This window comes from Myotis davidii, unplaced genomic scaffold (assembly GCF_000327345.1).
Source record: "Myotis davidii unplaced genomic scaffold, ASM32734v1 scaffold663, whole genome shotgun sequence".
Taxonomy (NCBI): domain Eukaryota; kingdom Metazoa; phylum Chordata; class Mammalia; order Chiroptera; family Vespertilionidae; genus Myotis; species Myotis davidii.
The window spans coordinates 7,596,356-7,604,971 of record NW_006295816.1 but is presented as its reverse complement, the minus strand read 5'-3'; positions in this window follow the sequence as shown (position 1 = coordinate 7,604,971).

Sequence of the window (8,616 nt, the reverse complement as noted above, 5' to 3'; positions counted from 1 at the left end):
ACTCTGTACACTGATAGTCCGACAGGAACCTTTATGACTCCGTTTGATATTATCAGTGGGACTTTTGCTGCTGCATCACTGATGACAGAGATTTTATATCAGGTTTATATTTCGTGCCCTTCAGAGATATGCACGAGCTACTACTTTCATCCATCAGGCTACTCCTCTTATGAGACTTAACAAAATTCATCACTGAGAACAAAGATTCATAAGCATATGTGAATGAAACCAAAACACTGGTCGGATCTAGGAAGGCAGGGAGAGTTAAGGCAGAGGCATAGAAATTGCTCTTCCCCTCTCTCGTCAATCCATGTCTATGGTCTTTAAGATAACTTATGTAAAATTATTTATCTAAGATGCACCTACACTGAATTTATCTGAAAAATAAAAAAGTCGATATTAAGAAAAAATTGTAAATGGAAGTTTATAAGAGAGGGCTTTGCGTGCCAGCAAAAGTTGCCCACCCCTGCCCTAGAATGTTATATATATGGAATCATACAGTATGTAAACATTTGGGCTTGGCTTTATCTTTTTTTCTTTCCACTTAGCCCATTTCTTCAGAAATTCATCCCACTTGTGATGTGTATCAATAGTTTGCTCCTTTAAACTGCCATTTGGTATTGCGTGGTTTGTTTGCTTGCTTTGAACAACTGGACCATTTAATAAATTATGCTGGCCAAACTGGTTATCCATGTGAAATAAATTATTTATTTCATAATTATTATTTTGTTGTTGTTGTTAATCCTCAACTGATATTTTTCCTTTTTTATTTTTCCATTGATTTTTAAAGAGAGTGGAAGAGAGAGGGAAAGACAGAGAGAGACATCAATGTGAGAGAAACCCATCAACTGGTTGCCTCCTCGGGGAGGAGCATGCAACATGCCCTTGATGGGAATCAAAGCCCGGACCCTTTGGTCCGCAGGCCGACGCACTATCCACTGAGCCAAACCGGCTAGGACTGAAATACATTTTTAAGGACATTTTTATCCCACAACCATAGGCAAAGAAATGAATTTCAACGGAATAAAAGGCAAATGAAACAAAGCTGTTTTACAGAAAACCGCTCATACCCTAGTGAATGTCCCCTTCCTGAATAAGAACGAAAAGTCAGATCCAACAAACACAGCGCGCTTTGGCTAACAACCCCAGACACACAGAACACACTGGTTTGGGCAAAATGTGTCCACATAGAGATGACATCGCTCGAAAGTATTTCCAACAAGGTTCACTCCTAGGTCATGTAAGAAATTCATGCAAACCAGCAAGCCAATTTGAGGGGAAAAAGTCATGGAGAGTAAGATCACCACAGGCCAAGCCAGGACCACGCACGCCGCGCTGGCCACGCCACGCTTCCCCCGGGACGGCCTCGTTCCTTCGCCCCCTCCACCCGAGTCGCCACAATAACAAACGCAAGGAAACCAGACAGCCCTCCCTTCGCCCAAATGAAAAACCGAGTGCGGAAAAGCGAAACGCCAGCGCATACCCGCCATGCCGCCATGCCGCCACCCTGCGAGCCGGGCCGCCCTGCAGTCCTGGCGCCAGACTCCCCAGGGAGGACGCCTCCCCCAGAGCAGGAGCCGCCACTCTGCCGGCCACTCCGCTCCTCCCCGCCCACCTGCGAGGCGCTCCGCTCCGCAGGCCACAGGCCTACCTTCGCCAGGCGGGGAGGTTCACCCACTCCGGTCCAGGTCCGCTCATCCAGGGCGGTGTCCGCCGGTTCCGCGTGCAGGAAGCCCCGCGGGAGCGCAGTGGAGGGAACCCAGGGGGCAAAAGGCGATGGGCAGGTAGGTCTGGGCACAGGCACGGCCCTTCTGTCAGGAGCCTCGGGACGCCAGCCGACTCTTAGCTGGGAGGGCCTCAGAGGGCAGGAGCTTCCGCTGCGAGCGGCCTCGGCTGGGAGACGTCGCCTGTCGGCTGGGAGACATCACGTGTCTGCCGTGAGACGTCACCTGTCGGCTGGGAGACATCACGTGTCTGCTGGGAGACGTCACGTGTCTGCCATGAGACGTCACCTGTCGGCTGGGAGACATCACGTGTCTGCTGGGAGACGTCACGTGTCTGCTGGGAGACATCACGTGTCTGCCGTGAGACATCACGTGTCTGCTGTGAGACATCACGTGTCTGCTGTGAGAAGTCGCGTGTCTGCTGAGAGACCGACTGGGAGATGTTATGTGTCGACTGGAGACATTTTGGCTGTAAGGCGTCCTCAGTTATAAGGGGCCTCAGCTTTTAAGAGCCTGGGCTGTGAGGGGCCTGGTTTGTGAGGGGCCTGGGCTGTGAGGGGCCTGGCCTGTGAGGGGCCTGGGCTGTGAGGGGCCTGGGCTGTGAGGGGCCTGGTTTGTGAGGGCCCTGGGCTGTGAGGGGCCTGGGCTGTGAGGGGCCTGGTTTGTGAGGGGCCTGGTTTGTGCGGGCCCTGGGTTGTGCGGGGCCCGGGCTGTGAGGGCCCTGGGCTGTGAGCAGGCTGTGAGGTCCCTGGGCTGTGAGGGGCCGGGGCTGTGAGGTGAGGGCCTCGGGCTGTGAGGGGCCCGGGCTGTGAGGGGCCCTGGGCTGTGAGGGGCCCGGGCTGTGAGTTGCATTCTGTTTGGAAAAGATCTGCCAGGCCCAGTGGGGTCTGCACAGACCGCTCTCCTTCACTCCCCAAGAGGCAGGATGACCCGCCCTGGGGAGAATCTTTGCCCTCTGGGTCAGCACCACCCGGAGAACGCAGCCTGGGTGGGCGAGCGGGTGGGGGGGGGTAGCGATAGTCTAGTGCGTGATTTGTACTGTAGTTTAGCCTCCACTCACGTTCCTGGCAGTTGAGTTGTTGGCAGTTGGCGCTGTTATAATTAACGCTGCTATTAACATTCGTTTCAAATTTTTGTGTTTACTTACGTTTTCATTTCTCTGGAATCAACACCCCCAAGAGCAGTTGCTGAGTTGTGTGGTAGTTTCATGTTCAGTTTTTTTAAGAAACTGCCAAATATTTCAGAGAAGCTGTTATCAGTTTACATTCCTACCAGCAACGTATGTAAATGATCCAGTTTCTCCATATCCTTACCAACATTTAAAAACCAGTAGCTATTCATATGCGCATGTGGTGGTATCACATTGTAGTTTTAGTGAGGTCAACCATCATTTCAAGTACTTCTTTGGGGGCATTTTAAATTTAAGTTTGTTTTATTTAGAGTTTAATGTCAATTCCATGTTGTGTTTCAGTAAGAACAGTGCAGATGCGGTATCTCTGGCTCCAGTCCGATATCCAGTGGTACAAATTAGCTCCAAGCTACACCTACTGAACAAAAGAGGTTGAGTGAGTGAGAGGAGTGGGGGACAGAGAGGCAAGGAGAAGAAACAAAGAACTGAGCATGCATGCAGGCTTTTCCGTACCACCTTCAATGCTAGCCTGCTCAGAGGGAGAGAGAGGAACAGTAGGCAAGGAGGCGCGGCCACGGATTGTTGAACTGTTGTCGGCACCATGCTTTTCAGCAACATTTCAGCAGAGTTAGAAACACTTTTTTTTTTTAATATATATTTTATTGATTTTTTTACAGAGAGGAAGGGAGAGAGATAGAGAGTTAGGAACATCGATGAGAGAGAAACATCGATCAGCTGCCTCCTGCACATCCCCCACTGGGGAAGTGCCTGCAACCCAGGTACATGCCCTTGACCGGAATCGAACCCGGGACCTTTCATTCCGCAGGCCGACGCTCTATCCAGTGAGCCAAACCGGCTTTGGCATTAGAAACACTTTTTACAGCAAAACGATTACAACCAACTCCCCCAAACAACCTTTAACCACCTCAGGCGAACACCCAGTTAATTGTGAACATTGGTATAAATTTCAATTTAAACAATTAAAAAGGGGGGAATGATAACACATATGCCTCTATAGTGTGATTAACCTCTCCCCTAGATGCTTGCTTGGCCTGGAAGTCATTTCCATTTCTAATGGCGACATCTGGCAGGAGACAATGCAGTGATGCTGAAAAAGCCTCCATGCAGTCCAGTTAGTGTCTTTTTTTTTTTTTACTTTAATTGATTTTTGAGAGAGAGAGAGGAAAGGAGAGAGGGGAGGGGAAAGAGAGAGAGAAAGAGAGACAGACATCAACTGGTCACCTCCAGTTATGAGTACCTAAAACCCGCAACCTGGGTGTGTGCCCTGGCTGAGAATTGAACCCACAACCGTGGTGTATTGGGAGGACACTCCACCCAACTGAGCTATGGGACCAGGGCTATGGTCCTGTTAGTGTCTTAAAGAACTTAAAAGTTGGGACGAGTAAAATCCACAGAAATTCATTCTGGCCTTTACGAACTTTTGGAAACTGTTTGAAAAAACCAATAGGGCAGGAACCTAAATCCTGAGACCAAATGTAAAAGTCAGATTTGGTGGTTCTCAGTGACAATGGGGGAATTTCCAAGCCAGGGGCGATGGAAAGCAGTGGCGTGATCAGAAGTACAGAGGTTTCTCTTGTTGGCCTTTTATTTCATTGATCATCTTCCACATCCTGCACACAGCACTTCTTTATGCTGCTCTTCACTCTGCATGACTGAAGTCTGTAGTGTCGGATTTAAGAGACCAGTCGGGAGCCAAAAACCAGGATTACAGGCTTTATTAGGAGAAAGAGACCTGCTGGACTGTCTCGCAATGGGAGGATAGCAACCCGTGCAGAGGTGAACACATCTTTTGAGGGGAGGAATGGGAAGGAATGGGGGCTTAGTGTACTTGGCGTATGCTGATTGGTGGCTTAATGTATGGTCCATATAGGAACAAGGGCTTAGGGTATTTGGCAGGTGTTGATTGGTGGTTTAATGTATAGTCCATATACGGTACATGGTTAGTCACTCAGGTATTTCCACGCTGCAGGTTACGTCATACTCCGCCCACCAGTTGGGGGAAGGGAGGATTATCAGGTAACAACTGCATAAATGTAGAGTCCTTACAGCTTTCTTCACTCAGCATATCCAGTTCTGCATTTGCATCATCAAAAGCTGGTTTTGCCAACCTGCAGGCATGCGCTGGGGCTTTAAAAATGTAATAGTGGAGCCCTATCTGGTTTGGTTTAGTGGATAGAGCCTCAATCCTTGGACTGAAGGGTCTTGGGTACAATTCCGGTCAAGGGCACATACCTTGGTTATAGGCTCAATCCCTGGCCCTGGACAGGGCCCATGTGGGAGGCAACCAATCTCACATCAGTGTTTTTCTCTCTCTCTGTCTCTCCCCATCCATTCCACTCTCTCTAAAAAATGAAAATGTCTACTGTGACAAACGCAAGAAACAAATTTTTTTTTGTGAGGATTAAATGGGACAATGTATGTGATAATGTATGTAGTATTTACTACATACAAAGTATGTAGTATTCAAAGTATGTATGTATTCAAAGTATGTAGTATTTACTTTGAACCCAGCATGGCTTTCTCTCTCCCCATCCCTTCCACTCTCTCTAAAAAAAGAAAATGTCTACTGTGAAAGTCCACGGCCAGCATGGCTTTCTGGGATGAAGGCTTGGAAGAAGAGCTGACACACAAATGACACACAAGATGAAATATTAATTTTGATACCAGGAAACCAGAGGAAAACTTGACCATAGCAGTCAAGTTCTCTTGAGTCTCCACTCCCAGCTGCTTTTATTTACTAGAATACACAATTGCCTTTTAGGAATGCAAACAGACATATCAATGGTAATGTTTAATAAACAGTAAGATTATCAGGTTTTGGGGGAGTTTGCTTTAGGCCATTGAGTCAGTAGCAAGTAATAAAATGTAAATATTCACCCTGTGAATATCAAAAGGAGTACCGGCTTGCCTTCTACCAGATTCCTCACATTTATATTAATTACTGTTGATCTTGGTTTCCAGCAGTCTACCCTATATATAAAAAAAATTAAGCTTTTTAAAAAAGGAATTTCATAGTGGAATACAGAAAAATTGAGAGCAAGATCTCCATCTCCCCAGTTCTTGTCCCCCACCTCTCCCTCCCTCAGATGCGGCTCCCAAAGGCATCCCTTAATAAACTCCCTGAACTCTAATCTTCATTTTGGAGTCTGCTTCCTGGGGCACCTACTTGCAGCAGTCAATGCCAGAAGTGGTCCAAGAAAGCAGATGCTGAAATGAGATTTTATTGCCTCTAGAAATTTGTTTTCTTGGCATAACACTAAACCCATACCAGTCCCCTAAAATAATCTCTTCATAGGATTCCTCATTTTTTACAAAATCATAATTGTATGTCATCTGGGTCTCAAGCTCACATCCTTCATCAAATGTAAGTTGTACCTATACTTTCTCCTCTACTGCCCCAATCTCCAGACCAAGACACTGCCTCTTGGAGGCTGGCTCAGATGGCTGTGGAGTGTCTCTGTCCTGAGTTCAGCCCCAAAGTGGTGTTGAGCTCACCTGTTCCATGCTTCTCTGCCCCTTGATGCACCTGCCCCAGTCCTTTACTGGGCTGTGTTCAAAACTCCCTATAGGGCTGCCAGGGGTTAACTGTCTTTAAAGAAAATGGAAACTAACAGAAAGGCCCTACTCTGGATTTGGACCGAGTGGGTGTTTGTATGTATTTCCTTGCTCTCTTGCAAGGCTTCCTGCCTCTGCAGAGATTCATTTCCCACAGTAGCTCTAGAGGTTGGTGGGCACTCACAGAAGTCTATCAGCAACCACAAAGCATCCTTGCTTTACCCTCTTCTGTTTCTTCTCCAGTGGTCTCTCCACTGAGTGTTATCTGAGTGGTGAGTTTTCCTGGCACTGGTGACATTTCTGATTGCTCTGCTGCAACATCTACTAGGTGTGGCCATCTCTTCAGACATCAAGCAATGGAGATGCACAGGGCCCCACTCCCAGTTTATTGGACAAATCTCAAAATACCCCATCCCACAATAATAATAAATTCCATTTTTAAACAAGATCTCCATTGAGTAACCAGGGTTTTGGCAGACCAGATGAGAAAGAAGTTAACTCTGACTGTTCTGATGACTTTGGGTAGTTTTAGATAGCTCACTCCATTTCTGATGAGGATTGATAAGAGGTAAGAGAAGGGGCATTGGTGTCCAAGTGGATGTTATAATCTGGACTGTACCTGTTCCTCCCCATAAGAGTGTGCAAATCTTAGAAAAGTTATCTAAAATACCTACATGGTTGTTCTGAGGATTGGATTTACTGTGGGTGAAATGCCAGTGTGGCTGGTAGTCTTTTATAAACTGTGGCCTTGCCCTAGCTGATGTGACTCAGTGGTTGGGCATCTGCTTATGAACCAGAAGGTCTTGGTTCAAATCCTGGTCAGGCTACATGTTGGGATTTCAGACTCATTCCCCAGTAAGGGGCATGCAGGAGGCAGCCTATCAATGAATCTCTCTCATCATTGATATATTTCTCTCTCTCCCTCTCCTTCTCCCTTCCTCTCTGAAATCAATAAAAATATATTTAAAAAGAAAAGACATGTCATCATTAAAGAAAACTTGAAAAATAATAAGGAATAATCTAATCTATGACTTTTAATTTGTGCCTATTTCATTCTGGTATGTGATCACATGCACCCATGTCTCATTACAGATAAGCATAAGCATTCATGCCACCTTAGTCTGCTTTGTTGTTGTTTTGTAATGCCCCTGACCAGAATCGAACTCAGGACCCTTCACTCTGCAGGCTGATGCTCTATCCACTGAGCCAAACCAGTTAGGGCTATTAGTCTGCTTTTTTTTTAATCTTAAGATTATTCCGGGTTTCTATATAGTTTTCATAATGATTTTTTTCTTTAAGAGACGCACTACCTCCTGGGACTTCTGTGATGAAAGTGCCTTTGATTGCTAAACTCCTTAACGGAGGAACCACGTACTTTCAACCCTTCTAATGACTAGAACAGTGTGGGAATATGCTAGTCCTCATCAGGCTGATGCTCTCTTGAAACACACACACACATACACACACACACACACACACACACACACACACACTAGTAGAAGATAAATTCTGGGAATAAATGACCATCAAAGGACTGAGATCTAATCAATCCTTGCACACAATGTGGCACGAGTTTCCTGAAAATGCAGCTAAAAACACAAATACTATCAACCACACATAGTTCTCCATGTTCAAACCTTCAAAACAATATTGTGGTAATACCTTTGACTATATGCAGGCAATGTTCCTGCCTACACTTACACAGAAAATAAAAATAAAAAAATAAAATAAAATAAAAATAGACCACATGTTAGGTCACAAAACAAGTCTTAATAAATTCAAGAAAATTGAAATATCAAGAATCTTCTTTGACCACAACAATATGAAACTAGAAATCAATTACAAAAATATACGAAAATTACACATGGACGCTACAAAACATGTTATTAAACAATGAATGGGTTAACAATGAGGTCAAGGAAGAAATCAAAAGTTACCTTGAGAGAAAATAAAAACACAACAACACAAATTTTATGGGACACTGAAAAAATAGTCCTCAGAGAAAAATTCAGCCATAGAGGCCTTCCTTAGGAAGTAAGTCTCAATCTAACGTTTTACCTAAAGGAACTAGAAACACAACAACAAACAAATCTTAACATGAGTAGAAGGAAAGAAATAATAAAGATCAGAGTGGAAATAAATGAAGAAGTTGATCTAAAAAGTGCAAAAGGTCAATGAAACCAAGGG